This window comes from Podarcis vaucheri, assembly GCF_965113315.1.
Source record: "Podarcis vaucheri genome assembly, chromosome: 1".
In the NCBI taxonomy this organism is placed as follows: domain Eukaryota; kingdom Metazoa; phylum Chordata; class Lepidosauria; order Squamata; family Lacertidae; genus Podarcis; species Podarcis vaucheri.
In genome coordinates this window covers 62,992,212-63,011,255 of record NC_138759.1, presented here as the reverse complement: position 1 = coordinate 63,011,255, position 19,044 = coordinate 62,992,212, and the positions used below count along the sequence as shown (strand labels likewise).

The following is a 19,044-nucleotide window of genomic DNA, read 5'->3' as shown; positions in this document are numbered from 1 at the left end:
AAAACATAGATGATGTCTGTTGTTCTTTGGCTGGGCATTTTGATTTGTTTATACAATTTTCCATCAGCTGATTCTTATTCCACACTTCCGAGTGCATTTCCCCATCACACAAAAAATCCAGTTTATTTACTTATTAATTTTTTTAAAAAAGTGGGTTTGTTGTGCCAGAGAACTTTAATGCACTGTAATTGTGGAAACTTACCGTATTTTTCACTCTATAACATGCACCAGACCATAACACGCACGTAGTTTTTAGAGGAGGAAAACAAGAAAAAAAATATTCTAAACGAAATAGTGGATATATTATTTTTGTGGTTCATGCTGTGGCCACAGACATGTGATCTGACAGTGAGTTTGGAGTAGCCCAATGCAAAAATCCTGAGGATCCATGTGGATCCATGCTTTGTAACCACAGAGGAGGGAAGGAAAGGGAACCATGGATCCTCTGCTCACGACTGCAGCAGATCCCCCCTGCAGGCATTCGCTCCATAACACGCACAGATATTTCCCCTTACTTTCTAGGAGGAGAAAAGTGAGTGTTATGGTGCAAAAAATACGGTACTTTTGCTGGTATATAATTAGATCCAATTGTGTATTGGAGGATAGGGGAGGGGTGCTATCCCTGCTGCGGGACACATTTTACTGCTTCTAGGGTAGTTTGTCCACCTCTGGTCCCCACCCTGCACAGAGTTCTTGCCTGTAGCTCCTAGAAACTGTCGGTATGCAGCAGCGGCCACAGCCCAGGAATGGCTTCGACTGTCTGGTTAAACCAAGTGAGGATAGACAATGGGTCTCAGACCCTCAGTGAGTTAATGACTTCCCCCTGCATGTGAAGACAGGCTCCAGTAGATTGAGTGAAAGAGACCAATAGTGGGTCCAACGTTCAAGAAGGCAGTTTTTGCTTGTGGTGTAGAGAGCTGTTAGGGGCAGATGGGGCTCATCAACCTGGGAAGGTAGCCCATCTAGGAAAAGGAAAACTCTGATCCTATACCTCTGCTGACCTACAGGATATCTTTGGGAGAAGAAAATGCTTTGGAGTGAACCCTACACAAATCCGGAGTGGAGTCTCTAAGACAGTTGGATGGCGCCTTGTATGCCTCTCGAGAGACAATGGAGTGCAGCTCTGGAGGTGAAGGCAAATCCCTGCACCAAAGTGACCTCCCTGGGGCACAAGCAGTGTGTATGGAAGTCCTGGCCTGCCCAACTGACAAGACCTCCCTCTTGGCCTTGCTGATGTGGTCCAAAGGAAAGCAGAGCAATACAGTTGGCACCAGCTTGGCTGCAGGCATTGCCAGAAGGAATCATAGAACCATAGAATCATAGAGTTGGAATAGACCACAAGGGCCATCGAGTCCAACCCCCTGCCAAGCAGGAAACACCATCAGAGCATATGTTAGGAGTGGAGGTCTTGTCAGTTGGGCAGGCCAGGACTTCCATACACACTGCTTGTGCCCCAGGGAGGTCACTTTGGTGCAGGGATTTGCCTTCACCTCCAGAGCTGCACTCCATTGTCTCTCAAGAAAGATGGATGCCAACAACTGAATCCTTCCTACAAATTAGTGACAGTCTCTTCTGTGTAATTCACAGAATGAGGCCTGCTGATATTAGTACACCATCCTCAGTACAACAGCTCATGTAATAGGAATATTAGTGGCACATGGGGAAACCGAAGATGAAGTGAGGGAGCTCAGCTAGACTTTGTTTCATTCTAGTATCCAATTTCCCTTTCTGACATTTAACAACCTGACAGAGCTTACCCAATGTCATAAACACGGTTTCCTACAGGAGCCTTGAGACGCTCTCATAGTTTGGCACCTTAGCAGCTATTAGCAAGGCACTTAAAAAGTCAATATGTCTGTACACAAGGAAAATAAGCTCTGCTTCTTACATTTCACACTCGTGTCTAAAAATCTGGATGCTCTGTAATGTGAAAATGGTCGTGCAGGTGTTTTTTATACAGTGCAACTGGAAGCCAATTCTGGCAACCAGACATCTGGCAAAACAAAGTTGCTTGTTTAACCCTTCACATGTTGCATGCACAAGTGTGACTCCGTATCTGAGAAGCAGCCCTTGGGTGATTGGCACTCTGTCACAGATGCAGCCATGCACTCCATTTGACCTGCATTACAAACGCAAGCAGAAAGGATCCATTGTTGTATGAAAAATAGCACAGATGGACAGAGACCTTTTAAGCCCATTTTCTCAGGCATTTGAAGCTTCGCCATTTGATTCCTCCTCCCTAGCTATCACTCAAGCTCCATGTTTCTATTACAGATGCCTTAAAATAAACCTCCTTTTTCACTTTCTCGTTTGCGCCCCTGCATCACGTCAATCTCCACACAGTTCAAAGATTAGTATTTATTAGCAAACTGCTGCTTTTGTGTCAGCGGGGAACGTGTACACAAGTTCTCTGGTAATTGTGACTTTATGTATGCCTTTGGTGACATAGTAAAGTGAATTAAACAAGGATAAAAAGGACAAGACGTTTACACAGGATACACAAGAAAGCAGTTTCTATATTAGCCTCTTTTTTGGAAGCCAGCCTTCCCAGAAACCCCTTGTGAATCAGAATTAGGACAGAGTAACTCACATTTATATTGCAACTCTCATTCATTCCAATCTGTGGGCCATATGGTTTTCAAGTGTGTGTGTGTGTGTGTTTGCATTCCCAGTTCCAGTGCCACCCTCCACTAGACAGTGGCTAAGTGAGATGTGATAGAACAAACTCAAGCAGACAACAATCAGGATTGAAAATGGCCACAACTTTATTGATTACAGATGTAGGTGGAATTTTGGCTCAGCCATTGCATGTATATCCTCCTGCCAGACTGGAACTGCTTCAGGGTCTTGCCAAGGATTATGACCTCCCCAAGAAGGCCAATCTACAATGTTCCCTGACTGGGCAAGGCAGCAACTAATGCCTAGCCAGCCAGCAAGGCACTGCCCAATTGGTGGGGCCTCTGATTGGGCCATTTGAAGCTAGCTTTCTGGCAGGAGTCTTGCCCTCTGATCCTGCTGGTTGAGGGAATTCCCAAAAGGCTGGCAAACACATGTGATCTAGCTGCTAGGGATGGTGGTGGAGAGTGAGAGGCTGCAATCGCTGCCCACCTGTAAAAGTCATGGCTATAAGCATCCCGGTTCTTTCCTAGTTGTGATTAGAATAGGTAAAAAAGGTAAGGGACCCCTGGGCGCTTAAGTCCAATCAAAGGTAACTATGGGGTTGCAGTGCTCATCTCCCTTTCAGGCCAAGGGAGCTGGTGTTTGTCCACAGACAGCTTTCTGGGCCATGTGGCCAGCATGACTAAACCACTACTGGCACAACGGAACACTGTGATGGAAGCCAGAGTGCATGAAAATGCTGTTTACTTTCCCGCCACAGCGATACCTATTTATCTACTTGCACTGGTGTGCCTTCGAACTGCTAGGTTGGCAGGAGCTGGGACAGAGCAACGGGAATTCACACCTTTGCGGGCATTCTGCTCAGCAAGCCCAAGAGGCTCAGTGGTTTAGACCACAGTGCCACCCACGTCCCCTATGATTAGAATACCACACCCATGACAAAGGTGTAGTTTTCATTTGTGCTTCGTTGTTCAGCTTGTTCAGCTTTATTTCCATTACCTCCTCCCCTCCCATGGCTCAGCTGTTTTCTTATTTCTGGCCTCCTTTGCAGTATAAAATCATACATTTCCTTTTTCCTTTTTGTGTCGCGTTGTTATTGCCTGTTGGCTTTGCTTTAATTGGATATGAGAAAACAACATAGGTGCAGCAAGAAGTTCACGGAGATAGGAGATTAGATTTACCTGTTTTCATGGGAATAATATTTTACCCTTTTATTTCCTCCCTTCCACTATAATCACCAATATCTCTCATTTTTTCTCTTTCACCTTCCCCCCTCCATCTTGTTTACATTCCTTTTCTTTTATTTAATTTTTAGAACAGTTTGCCCTTATTGTCATAGAGCATGCTATTAGAAAACTCAGGGAAAGAAAGTAGGAAGCTACAGGTTAGGCTAATTGGCAACACCTGCATGGCAGGATGCTATGAATTACAAAACAACATCTCACTCTGAAGGATACAGAGCTGTGAAGTGAGGAATGTTTTCTGACATTTTCCAATTCTCAGAAACTGGCTTAAAAGGAAAGAGCACTTAGAGAAACGATGCCTTATGAGGAACGGCTAAGGGAGCTGGGCATGTTTAGCCTGGAGAAGAGGAGGTTAAGGGGTGATATGATAGCCATGTTCAAATATATAAAAGGATGTCATATAGAGGAGGGAGAAAGGTTGTTTTCTGCTGCTCCAGAGAAGCGGACACGGAGCAATGGATCCAAACTACAAGAAAGAAGATTCCACCTAAACATTAGGAAGAACTTCCTGACAGTAAGAGCTGTTCGACAGTGGAATTTGCTGCCAAGGAGTGTGGTGGAGTCTCCTACTTTGGAGGTCTTTAAGCAGAGGCTTGACAACCATATGTCAGGAGTGCTCTGATGGTGTTTCCTGCTTGGCAGGGGGTTGGACTCGATGGCCCTTGTGGGCCATCCAACTCTATGATTCTATGATTCTATGAGAAGAAGTTTGAGGTACTTTCTGATTTCACACGAGGCAAGATCAAGTTTTCCCTTCTTGGAAAAAGGTTCTGAAAAAAACATTTAGTGAGTAAAGAGAATGGCCAAACTTTAAGCCTGTCCTATTGAACTGACTGCGCTGGATTATGGAGAAAGCTAGAGAGTTCCAGAAAGACATCTACTTCTGCTTCATTGACTATGCAAAAGCCTTTGACTGTGTTGACCACAGCAAACTATGGCAAGTACTTAAAGAAATGGGAGTGCCTGATCACCTCATCTGTCTCCTGAGAAATCTCTATGTGGGACAAGAAGCTACAGTTAGAACTGAATATGGAACAACTGATTGGTTCAAAATTGTGAAAGGAGTACGGCAAGGCTGTATATTGTCTCCTTGCTTATTTAACTTATATGCAGAATTCATCATGTGAAAGGCTGGGCTGGATGAATCCCAAGCCGGAATTAAGATCGCTGGAAGAAATATCAACAACCTCAGATATACAGATGACACAACCTTGATGGCAGAAAGTGAGGAGGAATTAAAGAACCCTTTAATAAGGGTGAAAGAGGAGAGCGCAAAATATGGTCTGAAGCTCAACATCAAAAAAATGAAGATCATGGCCACTGGTCCCATCACCTCCTGGCAAATAGAAGGGGAAGAAATGGAGGCAGTGAGAGATTTTACTTTCTTGGGCTCCATGATCACTGCAGATGGTGACAGCAGTCACGAAATTAAAAGACGCCTGCTCCTTGGGAGAAAGGCGATGGCAAACCTAGACAGCATCTTAAAAAGCAGACATCACCTTGCCAACAAAGGTCCGTATAGTTAAAGCCATGGTTTTCCCAGTAGTGATGTATGGAAGTGAGAGCTGGACCATAAATTCTTCGCCGAAGAATTGATGCTTTTGAATTATAGTGCTGGAGGAGACTCTTGAGAGTCCCATGGACTGCAAGAAGATTAAACGTATCCATTCTTAAGGAAATCAGCCCTGAGTGCTCACTGGAAGCACAGATCGTGAAGCTGAGGCTCCAATACTTTGGCCACCTCATGAGAAGAGAAGACTCCCTGGAAAAGACCCTGATGTTGGGAAAGATGGAAGGCACAAGGAGAAGGGAACGACAGAGGACGAGATGGTTGGACAGTGTTCTCGAAGCCACAAAGATGAGTCTGAACAAACTGCGGGAGGCAGTGGAAGACAGGAGTGCCTGGCATGCTCTGGTCCATGGGGTCACGAAGAGTCGGACACGACTAAATGACTAAACAACAACAACAATTGAACTGAAAGGGGTTTTTCTCTCCCTTTCTCTTCCTTTTTTTGAAAAAAAGCCAAACCACTGCTAATTTGTATTTCTATTAGTTTCGTCAGAAACCTTCTCTTGCTTTTTTCTTGATTATCAATAGGTTTTGTCAGGAAAGACATAAAGCTATTATCTATTATTATTTTCAGATTCTCTCATTCAATTATAATCTGTTGACACACTGGCAAGAATTCTTCATTAGAAACTGCTGTATTATAGTTCTCATAGTCAATAAAATGTTAAAATTCACTCGTGGAGTGTGCCCACATTACAAATTAAGTAGCATGGTAGTAAACCCCATTGAATTCAATGGGGCTTTTGAGCAGACATGTATAGGATTGCACTGCTAAACCAGTTTCAAACTAGTTTAGCCAGCATGCCTTGTAGAATCTCCAGGATCTGTAGTTTCCTGTAAACCTTCAACAGAGGAAAATCTAGACTCTCACGAAACTGCTATTCTCAACTTCTTGGTAGAAAGCAGGCCAGATTTAAACAAGTTTGAAACTGTAATGTAGGTGCATGTATGCTATCAAACTATTTTCTGGAACAACACTTTAAACAAATCACTCTTTCTTTTCCTGAACAATACTCTGCTTTTTCAGCTTATGTTCACTGTCTCCTTAGAACTATGCATCTGTTTTCATCAATCATTTGAATTGCATGGCCTGTCAGTGATCTCTTGACATTCATTAATACCTGACATCATGCACCATGATGTAACATACCCGCCCATTAGCTACATGGTATTGGATTGTCTGAACAACATGATCTTATCAATGGAAGTCATTCCAACCCGTGGAATGAGAAGACCCTTTATAGAAAATAACTTTGAATTATTTTTATTTGGAAGACAGGCATGGAGTTAACCAAGGAAAACATTTTGCATGCTCAAAAATTCAGCATATGCAAAATGAAAAAGAAAGGTCACCAAATTCTAACCTTTCCACATATTAGAATAATGTGGCTAGAATCATTCTAGTCCCAAAAGCCGATGTACTTTTGTTTAATTTACTCTTCTTATGGTATCTTTTCACCCAGTATATAAAATGTGCCTTTACTGATTTTTACCTTATGTGATCTACATCTCACAAAGAATATAAAGACAAATATATGAAAATATGAGTTAGTTTTGCTCTCATTTTAAGCTTGATTCAGTCTTATGACCTCTTGTCTCTGCCTTTTTCATCCTGTCCTCTTTAGCTTGCTATTTTCTATCACCTCGGTGTTTGCAAGTCAGGGACAAGCAAGACTGCCCAGTTGAATTCATGAGAAATAACAATGGATCAAATAAGGAGTTTAAGGCTGCAATCCTAACCCCATTTAGCTAGGAGCATGATGTTCCACTGAACTCAGTAGAACTTACTTTTGAGTAGAAATTATTAAGATTGCACGGCTAATTCAGAACAATCATTTTTTGGTTGGTTGTGCCCATAACAGTGACTGAAGATGAGATGATGGAAGGGGGGGAGGAGTAAATGAGGTTAATAATGAAACTATCCCAAGAACAGTGGGATCAAAGGAGGAAAGCTCAAATATAATGTAAGTTCAAGAGTCTTATTTGTAGAACTTAAGAGATCATTATTATTTGGAAATACTGGCAAAAAAAGAGAACTTATAGAAGCAAAGTAGGGGCAGAGAATTTCAAAGGGAAGGAAATCAGTATTATTCCTAGGTCAAAAGTCCACTATTAAAAAGTGTTGATCAGAAATTCTTTCAAAGCGAGATCACCGAGAGAGAACTGTTTTTCAAAATAAGCTAATAAAGGAAAATATGGAATATAAGCCCCCTGTGTGCTAATTAGATATAAAGACCTGTTAAAACAAGATTTTGAGTCACATACCAGAGACTGACAGATTGATAAGATGAAGATGGACAATCAGAATTTTGAAATTGGAACCAACAAGCAAGAGAGCAGAACATAAATAAAAGGCATTTCCTCTAGAAACCAGAACATGGGGAGTCCCTGGAAATTAATTTAATTCAATTTTGAATATATAATTGGTGATAGTGTATATGATTTGATATGATTTGATTTGATTTGTTAATAATTGAAATATTTTTATTGGAAATTGAATAAAACTTATTTATAAAAAAAGAAATTCTTTCAAAGTTAGTGTTTACCCGCAAGGCTGTGAAAATTTATTTATTTACTATTTCAGCGGCTAGCCTTTCTTTCATGAAATGAGTATCAGGATGAACTACAATATAAAACACAACAAAAATAAAATAAAATCACACATCATTTAATTGAGAGAGAAAAATTACAACCACTATTAAAACCACACATTTCTAACAACAAAGTTGGTAGATAATTAATTAATTAAGTTTGCAACTGGTCCCAGTTACATCCATGAGTCCACAATCAAATATGTGTGCAAGTTGGATCTCAGAGGGGAGGGTATTCTGCCACCATAGAAACGGCTTTATCCCATGTTCCTGCACAGTGTACTTTGATGGATTGCATGTATATATCACATGTTTCTCCAAGGAACTCAAGGTGTCATATATGGTTCTCCACTTCCACATATAATTCCCACAACAACCCTATGAAGTAGGTTAGGCTGAGAGGCAGTGACTGGCCCAAGGATGGCTCCACAGAGAGCACATTACAACCACTCAGCTGAGAGGTTACCAGAACAGGGATTACAGTGACAGTGACATCTCTGTCCAGGAACAGCCATGGCTGGTGAACCAACAGGAACTAGGAAGAGGTGCCTAGGTGCATAGGAGACTTTAGTGCCTATTGAGTTAGGAATATACTAATTGCTCTTTATCTTGTCCTTTGGGGCAGCTTAGAAAAACCAGCTGAGTAAAATTCTTGACATGCTCCTTAAAATCCTTAGAAAGCTTTTGAAATATCTTTCTCCTTGTTACCATATTAATATTCTCTTTGATTTTTTTCTTTTGAGAAGTTCTTTTTTTATATACATAAATGCCTCCTACCAAGCACTTTTTATGCTGGACCCAAAACAAAAGTTAAATAAGTAGGACTCTCTTCATGAGAGAGTTCTAATTGCCTAGTTGGTCCGAAAAAATCTGCAACCTTTTTTCGCGGAGGAATCATTCCATTCCCTTGCCTTGTTCATGTTGGTTGCCCTTGATCATTGATGGAAGTTGTAGTTCAACAACATCTGGAGAGCCAAAGGTTGCCCACACCTGCTATGGGTGAATGAACCTTCCAGATGAACTACAGGGTATGAAAGTTTCTCCTGAAGGAGTGAGGGAAAATGTGATATGATGCTGCTTGAAAATAAACCTAGCATATTTACTTATCGGGACGTGGGTGGAGCTGTGGGTTAAACCACAGAGCCTAGGACTTGCCGATCAGAAGGTCGACGGTTCGGATCCCCGCGACGGGGTGTGTTCCCATTGCTCGGTCCCTGTTCTTGCCAACCTAGCAGTTTGAAAGCACACAAGTGCAAGTAGATAAAGAGGTAGCACTCCGGCAGGAAGGTAAACAGCATTTCCGTGTGCTGCTCTGGTTTGCCAGAAGCAGCTTAGTCATGCAGGCCACATGACCCAGAAGCTGTACGCCGGCTCCCTTGGCCAATAAAGCGAGATGAGCGCCGCAACCCCTGAATCGGTCACGACTGGACCTAATGGTCAGGGGTCCATTTACCTTTTTATTTACTCATAGTGAATGAGTTCTCTGAGTACCAATTCTTAGGTAGCTCAAGCAACACCATCCATGGACAAGAGAAAGGTATCAATAGATCTGGATGATACGCCCTTCCCCCAGTTTTTCAAAAGTACTCCCCTAAAATGAAAATAAACGTGGGGGGAGGAATGCATAAGCAAAAGGGAGGGAAGTGCTGAGTATCTGCCTGTTGAGGGAAAGAATGGGAAACAGTGGATGGAGGTGTGAGAGGGCATGGAATGTAGTATCGTGAAAGAAAACATGGCTAACTAGCTGAATAGGAGCACTTCATGCAGCAAAGCCATTTCCGAGCCTCGGGAGGAGAGGGTGTTGCGGGGCTGGCCCCTCCCACAAGCGCGGGGCTGGAGTTTAGCCCCGCGAGAGCCAGGGAATCCCCGGGGGCGTGCCTCTCCGCCTTCCCCCTGCCCGCCAATAGGCGGGCTGGGGAGGCGTGGCCTGGGCTATTTAAGGCCAGGCACGCCCCGGGATCTCCCTCTTTCCCCTCGGCAGCAGAGTAGCTTTCCATTAACCTTAAAAAAAAAAAAAAGGGGGGGGGGTCAACCATACACAGAGGGGCATCCTGTTAAGTGATCTGACCCTGTCACAGTCGGATCTAATAGTTAGGGTGCGGAGCTCAAAGACAGACCAACAGGGAAAAGGGACTCTTCTCCGCCTTCCAGCAGCCCAAGACAAGGGCCCCTGTCCGGTAAGGGACACGAGACGCTTTCTATACCTCAGGCCAAAAAACCCGGGTCCCCTGCTGATCCACGCAGACGGGTCGCGATTGGCCAGGCAGCAATTCACCAGGGTGATGCGTATGGCTTTGACGGCATGTGGGCTACCAGCGGCTGAGTTTGCGGCACATTCTTTCCGCATTGGGGCGGCCACCACCGCAGTGCATCTGGGGCTCTCCACCAACAGGATTAAGGAAATGGGGAGATGGAGATCCAATGCTTATAAAACATATGTCAGAAATAGCGTATGACTAAGAGGTATGCCGCTAAACCCCTTTTCCCTGTCTGCTTGCTTTCCAGGATCTAAAAAGGTGCGCATCTGGTTGGTGGGCCACAGTATAGTGCATTGGGCCAGGATTCGGGCCATGAGTACAGGGCTAGGGCAAAATCTGAAGTTGCCTGCGAAGGTGGAGCTGGCGTGGCTAGCGCGGAGAGGGATGCGCTGGAGTGAGTTCAAGCCAGCAGTGATGGCGAAGGCTGCCTCTGAAGGGCCTCCTGATGCACTAGTGATTCAGTTGGGCGAGAACGACCTCGCATACCGCAAGGCGGTTGATCTCAGATGGAACATTTTTGATGACCTGTCCGAGCTGGTGACAGTGTACCCAAACATCAATATACTGTGGTCCTCGTTGCTTGAGAGGAGGACATGGAGGGACTGTGCGAGCCCAGTGGGTGTGAATAAAGCAAGGAAAGTTTTAGAGCGGGCAGTGGAACGTAGAGTGGTGGCCTTGGGCGGGTGCATCATCCGACACCCAAGCATACAGTTCAGCAACGAGGCCCTCTACAGGCGGGATGGCGTGCATTTGTCCGATGCAGGGAACGATATATGGTTGGGAGATATCATAGCAGGGATTAGGGGTTGGTTACAGGCCTGAAGGTATTGGCGGCGAGCTTTGCTCGAGTGGCGGTTAGGCATTGGCAGGGGTCTATTGTGATGCAAATGGATGGGGGGGAAGGACACGCCATCACCTTCCCCCGAGAAAAGGGTAGTCCGGTAGAGGACTCCGGGGGCGTTTGCCTTGTCCGAGACCTAGTAAGGTGAGGGCCGCCGGCACGCCCACGAGCGGTGACACCCGTGGGGGTCCTAGCTGGCGTACTCCAGCAGGACACCCCCACGGTTTGTGTTCAACCCTTCCCGGTTACCATGCCGGGTAGTCATAGGAACCAATGCCTAAGGCCAATACCTTCAATTCTGTAATCAATAAAGTTGTGGCCATTTACGCCCATTAACCTTACTGACGTGTCCTGTGTCTTCATTTCTTTGGGGGAGGGAACTTGCCACGCAAAGCCATTTCCGAGCCTCGGGAGGAGAGGGTGTTGCGGGGCTGGCCCCTCCCACAAGCGCGGGGCTGGAGTTTAGCCCCGCGAGAGCCAGGGAATCCCCGGGGGCGTGCCTCTCCGCCTTCCCCCTGCCCGCCAATAGGCGGGCTGGGGAGGCGTGGCCTGGGCTATTTAAGGCCAGGCACGCCCCGGGATCTCCCTCTTTCCCCTCGGCAGCAGAGTAGCTTTTCCCAGCCCACCCACCCTTAGGTTAGGCAGTCTTGACCTTGCTATGGACTTCGGTTGGTCGCCGCAAGGGGCCTGGTAGGAATTTTTCCAAGTTGGCGACTTTGCAGCCTTTTGGTTTTTTCGCCTACCTCGTAGCAAATCATCACAACTTTCACGGTTTTGGCGGTTAGGCATTGGCAGGGGTCTATTGTGATGCAAATGGATGGGGGGGAAGGACACGCCATCACCTTCCCCCGAGAAAAGGGTAGTCCGGTAGAGGACTCCGGGGGCGTTTGCCTTGTCCGAGACCTAGTAAGGTGAGGGCCGCCGGCACGCCCACGAGCGGTGACACCCGTGGGGGTCCTAGCTGGCGTACTCCAGCAGGACACCCCCACGGTTTGTGTTCAACCCTTCCCGGTTACCATGCCGGGTAGTCATAGGAACCAATGCCTAAGGCCAATACCTTCAATTCTGTAATCAATAAAGTTGTGGCCATTTACGCCCATTAACCTTACTGACGTGTCCTGTGTCTTCATTTCTTTGGGGGAGGGAACTTGCCACGCAACACTCCATTGCAAGTCTTACTTGTACAAAAGGTCAAACGAATCTTGTGCATGCAGACATACAGTGATTCCAAATGGACAGAATAGCCTACTCTTGCAGTTGCAGGAATATCATCCCCAGCAGAGGACAGTGAGGAGGCATTAGCCCTGATTGGAGGTAGAAAGAATGTGCTTCTGGCAGCAGACACACTTTACGTTTAAATCACACTTGATGCACTTTCTCCTCGTCAAAGAATTCTGGGCACTGCAGTTTGTTAAGGGTAGCTGGGAATTGTAACTTTGTGAGGCAAAATCTACAGTGCCCGGAAGTCTTTGAGGGGGGCAAATGTGCTTTGAATGTGCTTTAAAGATATTGTCCCTAAGCTGTTGTGTCATTTTGGGGTGGGAGCTGAGCCTATGGGCCCCTCCAAAGTGGCTTGGGGGAAAGGGAAGAGAAGAAATTTTGCTTAGACACAGCTCCCCACAATTACTTTGGTAGAGAAGGACTTGATTCCCTTTACTTTTATAAGACTTCTTACCCACCCTTCACCGAAAGATCCCAGTGCTAGTTACAGCAGCAGAATATGCAGTTGTAACAACAAATAGATCCATTCCAAATGGAATGAAGCTGTATATGTTCAGCTGAAGAGGTGGGTCCCACAAAACAAATTATCTCAACTGCCAAAGACCTTGAAGTCACCAGGGGTTCATTGCTACTGTAAATTTTCTGGGGTTTCCACGCTTGTGGGTTGAAGTACAGAAATGTAGCATTCAACTTCAGTGGAAGGCAACTATTAAGAATCGAGGGCATTAGAGACATGAAGACAATATTCTCACATTGCCCTGATACACCCAGCCTCGTGGCCCTTAATTCTTGAAGCTGTAAAATGCATAAAATGAAGGACTTTGCTTGTAGGTAGCTGTGGAGGTAGGTGCTTATAGCAAACATCTGTGGGTCCTGACCGCTTTAATATTTGAGAACACAACACAGTTGTGCACCAGCTCTGCTGATGATTAAGAATCTTTGAAAGGGATTGACGTATCAGCCTACCATAGAGCAGCAGAGCAGTGCAAAAATCATTTTGTAATTATAGAACTTTCCTGTAACTTTGAAGTTTGATTATCTGCACAGTTTGCTGGTTTGCACCATTTGCTAATTTGCACAGTCTGCTTATTTGTGCAATTTGCTTATTCATATTGATTTGCATGTCATAATTTTAACCTGTTGAGTATGTGCGGTTCTTGTGGAGATGTGCTGGTTCCAGCTCTCCAGCAGCTCTGTGACACCGATGGCCTGAGTCTGAGATTGGATGAAGATTATCATGCCATCCCAGAGAAATTTGAGTGTGTCACATGGGACAGGCCTTTTAAAAACCACCACCAATTTCATTACAGTCCAAAGAAGATAATGGCATCATGGAATCCACAAAATTCGGTTCCAGAGAGCATTCCAGGCGATCTTATCACTTGTCACTTGAACTGAGTTTATTTGAACCCATTTATCATTTTCATTAGAATCATTGTAATGAGAAAGGAACACTGGTCCATTTTTTAATCTTGCCAGCATGTAATATACAGCCTGGATGTAAGAAAGCAGCAGCAGACACTATCAAACTCATTTTCATTTTGCTTTGCTTGCAGCAATCTTCAAATAAAGGGGACATAGAGGATAAATGAAGATGCAGAAGGGGGACTGTGTCAGAACACTTCCGGGTGGAAATGTAAGCATCTTTCTGAACTGTAATGTGTTTCAGGAATCCCAAGGAGATCATGTTCAAAACCCCAAGGCTGGATGGTCTTACAATATGTCCCTATCTGTATGTAAGTTTGAGTGTGTGTGTGTGTGTGTGTATTGATCAAGCTAAAAATCTGCAACTGCTTTGAGGTCTTCTTGGCTCATTACACTTTCTCACAGTGTGGTTCTGGCTGAATGTGCCAGAGATTCTAGTGAATGCAATTCCCTCTTTGCGCACACACAGAGAGGTTCTATTACCAAAGAGGGATTGTAAGCCTCTGGATTTTGATCAATGTACTTACAAAACTGAGTTAGAAGAGAATAGCAAGACTTCCGGTTCGGCGCCAGCGCTAATGGCTGCTCCCTCTCCGAGCTCCGGAGAGAGGACGGCTCTGCGAGTTCGGGTCTGACCCGCTACGGCAAGCGGGGGACCCCTAAAATCACAGGAACGGAGCCTGTGAACAAGGAGATTCGGTGGGCACCTGAAGCGCCCCCCTTTACCGCAGAAAGAGCCTTTTTAAAGGCTCCGGAACGACAACGGGGAGCGCGGTGCTGAGAATCGCTACCCAGCCCGCAGGGTGAAGCCGCGTCGCCATTAGTGGAGAGCGCCGATTCCCTTCCTGAACAATCTGGACAAAAAAGACCCGTGAGTAAGATTGAACCTCTATTCGTGCCAAAACTACCTGAAATTAGGCTGAAAACGGGAAAGGCGAAAATTAAGGAAGTCTGCCTTCCCCCGACTGCATGACAATTAAAGCAACGAAAGTTACTGAGCTGCATCCGTATGGGATATTGTTTTTAACTGCTTGAATCCGACATTTGGACTTTGACTATCCCCTCTAGCTTGCAGGGCAGAGGGGAGGAATAAGTGACTTTTTAAGCTGCATGACCAACTTAAAGGAAAGGGAACTCTCTGCAGCCTTCAACCTGGCACAAACTGCTATTAGAACAAAGGAACACTGAACTGACTTTAGACTCTTGTGAAAGTAACAAAGTGGAAGTCTCATTGCTTATTTGATACAAAGTTTTGGGACTTTGTGGACACAATATAGCAGGGAAGGCTGGGACTTTATTTAATGGGAAAGTGTTGCAATATACATATAGAAGCCTCCCGATAAATTTGCTTTTCAAATACTCCTTGCCTTTGTTTGCGGACATTTTGATTTGCTCCCTCTAGAGGGTAAATTAAAAGTTGCTACGCTTTGGGACAGTGGAATTTTCCTTTAGGAGAAGGCTCTCGTGGGAAACGACCTTGGGATATGAGTGGCCCAGCAGACGAGATAAGCACGAGAGCCAAGACAAGGCAATATCAACAACAGCTACAGCAACACAAGAAAAGAGGCTCGATCTCAGGCATAACTCCTACAGTGACAACAGGACAAGAAAAAGGTACAGCAGTCTCCATGGATGCAGTGTCGCAAGCCCTTCTTAAGATAAACCAGTCTCTGGAGAATCTAACAAAGCAGACGGCAGAAAATACCAAGAAACTGACAGAGAATTCACAGAAATTGACAGATTTAACAACAAGACTTGACCTGAATACAGAATCTATAAACAGGCTTACGCAAGAAAATTCTGCCACACGACAAATTGCGGAGGAAGCCAGAACTATTGCTGGAGAGACCCAGGAAAAATTAGAACCGATTGCCAGGAAGGTCTATGACCACGACGCAACTCTGGCATTGTGGGAACTACAAAGAAAAGAAAGGAATTTGAAATTACGATCAATTCCAGAGGACGAAGGAGACAATCTTACGGACTTTTTAACGAAAGAGTTTGCTGATTCCTGGGAAGACCTAGAGGAAGACGAATTTAAAATCACAACAGCATTTAGACTGGGCAGAAGACAGAACAGAAAGGCGCCGAGAGACTGTCTGATTACCTTGAGATCGAAGGAGGAAAGAGACAAAATTCTAAGACTGCACTTTGAAAAGGCCTTACAAATTGGGAACTCACCGATACAGATCTTTAAAGACATTCCTAAACATATTTTGGACTTGAGAGCTTCTTATAAGGATTTGGTCTACCTGTTGAAGAAGAACACCATTCTCTTCAGGTGGGAATTTCCACAGGGACTGTCTTTTGACTATAGAGGGAAGAAGGTGAAAATAAAGACGATACAGGATAAAGACAGGTTCCTGCAAAGAAATCAGGAAGACTTACAGAAAGGAACTGTAGACCCAATTGCTGAGCAAAGGAGTGTAATAGACATCCTGAACCTTTCGTTTGGACAGAACCTTTCACCACCAACAGAGGAGGAACAACAACTGGGAGCTGTTGGAGGAATACCAGAAAAATAACAAGATGGCCCTGCAATTCCTTAGTTGGAATTGTAATGGGATGAACAGCCCTTTGAAGAGACGACAAATATTCCATATTTTGAACAGAGAACAACTGGACTTGATTTGCTTACAGGAAACCCATATAACCAGAGCACACAGGAGACTGCTTATGAATAAAAAATTGGGACAAGAATTTATTTCGTCGGACAAAGTTAAAAAAAGAGGAGTTGTGATTTATGTAAAAGAGAAGTGGGCTCCAAAAATGATGTTTAAAGATGAACAAGGAAGATATTTAGCGGTGGAGATTCAGGTACAAGGAGAAAATTTTTTGATAATTGGGATCTATGCGCCAAATGAAGGTAAAGCAGAATTTTTCAAAAAACTTCATGAAACTTTGACGGATTATTTGGAATACAATATGATAATTATGGGAGATATGAATGGTGTAGTTTCTACAAACATGGACAAGACACAAAGACTGACTCTTACTAAAGAAGGGAGACTCCCGAAGACTTTCTTCGAAATGACTGAAAATATGGACTTAATAGACATTTGGAGAACAAGGAACCCTCTTGAAAGAGAGGGAACCTTTTTCTCCCATGCAAAGATGACCTGGACCAGAATCGACCAAATCTGGGTTACTAGTGGAATGGCTCCGAAGATTAAGAAGGTAGAAATCTGCCCAAAAACCTGTTCCGACCATAACGCCGTGAAGATGGAAATGAAATCTACAACAACTGGTCAGTTTAGATGGAGAATGAATGACACCCTATTTCGAGATAGAGAGATCCACATGAAGGCCCAAAAAACTCTAAAGGACTATTTTGAAATCAATCTAAAGGGCGATGTGGAAAAAAGAGTGATCTGGGACGCAAGTAAAGCTGTGATGCGAGGATTTTTGATTCAACAAAACTCAATAAAGAAGAGAAAACAGAATGAGAAAAAGGAAAAAATTTTGGAAAAGATAAAAGAAGGAGAGAAAAAATTAAGATCAAAACCAAAGTCCCAGGAGATTTTGAGGGAGATTAAGTTGTATCAAACACAATATATGGAATTGATGAACCAAGAGATAGAATGGAAAATAAAGCAAATGAAACAAAAGACATTTGAGTCGGCAGACAAATGTGGTAAACTTCTGGCATGGCAACTTAAGAAAAGACAGAAATTAAATACAGTCACAAGTCTAGAAGTGGATGGAAAAAATATATCTAAACCCAACGAGATAAGAAATTGCTTTGTGAGTTATTTTAAAAAACTCTATTCCCAAGGATTACAAAATGAAGAGGACATAGATAAATTCCTTAATAAATATGGATTACAAAAAATCTCTCATCATAGCAAGGTGGAGCTAAACCAGAGAATAACAGAACAAGAGATAGAGGGTGCCATTCAGGATATGCAACTGGGCAAATCTCCAGGGCCAGACGGACTGACTTCCAGATATTACAAATCTTTAAAGGAATGGCTAATACAACCGTTAAAGGAAGTTTGTAACGAGATCTTAGAGGGAAAAAAGGCACCCGAATCGTGGAAAGAAGCATATATCTCACTCATACCAAAGACAGAGACTGAAAAGACTCAACTGAAGAACTACCGCCCAATTTCGTTATTGAATGTGGATTACAAAATTTTTGCAGACATTTTAGCAAAAAGATTTAAAAGAGTACTGATGGAGAAGATTCACAGAGACCAAGCAGGCTTTCTCCCAAAAAGACACCTCTCAGACAATGTTAGGAACATAATAGACATTTTGGAAAAGTTAGAGGTGAATATAAATACTAAAGCAGTTTTGATATTTGTGGATGCGGAGAAAGCCTTTGACAATATTTCGTGGAGTTTTATGAAAAAGAATCTTCATGGGATGGGGGTAGGACAAGGATTTGAGAATGGTATGGGTGCAATACATTCCGAACAAAAAGCTAAGCTGATTGTAAACAATGTAATAACTGAGGAACTTAAGATAGAAAAAGGAACACGACAGGGGTGCCCAATTTCCCCATTGCTTTTTACTTCGGTCCTGGAGGTGTTGCTGAACATGATTAGAGATGACCAGCAAGTTAAAGGTGTACAGGTCGGAACTAAACACTATAAGTTAAGAGCGTTCGCAGATGACCTTGTATTGACTTTGCAGGAGCCAAACACTAGTACAAAAAGAGTGTTGGAAATAATCCAACAATTTGGGCAGGTAGCCGGATTTAAATTGAATAAACAAAAAACTAAAGTCTTAGGGAAAAACCTAACAGATATGGAAAAGAATAAGTTTCAAGAAGAGACAGGTCTGACGGTGGTTAAGAAGGTGAAATATCTAGGGGTTAATTTAACATCTAAAAACTTGAATCTGTATAAGGACAATTATGAAAAATGCTGGTCAGAAATTAAAAAAGATCTAGAAATATGGTCAAATTTGAGATTGTCAATGTTAGGCCGAATTGCAGTGATTAAGATGAATGTATTGCCTAGAATGTTATTTTTATTTCAAACTTTGCAGATTATTGACAAGATGGACTGTTTCAAGAGGTGGCAGAAAGACATTGCGAAATTTGTCTGGCAGGGCAAAAAGCCCAGAATAAAATATAAAATATTAACAGATGCAAAAGAAAGAGGGGGATTTGCCCTGCCGGACTTAAAATTGTACTATGAAGCAGCAGCATTCTGCTGGCTGAAAGAGTGGATGCTCCTCGAGAATACAGATATCTTGGACTTAGAAGGTTTCAATAATGCATTTGGCTGGCATGCATATCTATGGTATGACAAAATCAAAGTGCATA

General features: G+C 43.7%; 1 long non-coding RNA gene across 1 annotated transcript in view; it reads left to right on the top strand.

Annotated features, from left to right (window-relative positions):
- Positions 1-19,044, top strand: part of LOC309527735 — a 52,939-nt gene that overhangs the window by 22,464 nt on the left and 11,431 nt on the right. Inside the window, exon 3 of the long non-coding RNA XR_014217317.1 lies at positions 13,901-13,980. This is a non-coding gene — a long non-coding RNA (uncharacterized lncRNA). The remainder of the gene's footprint in view (positions 1-13,900; positions 13,981-19,044) is intronic.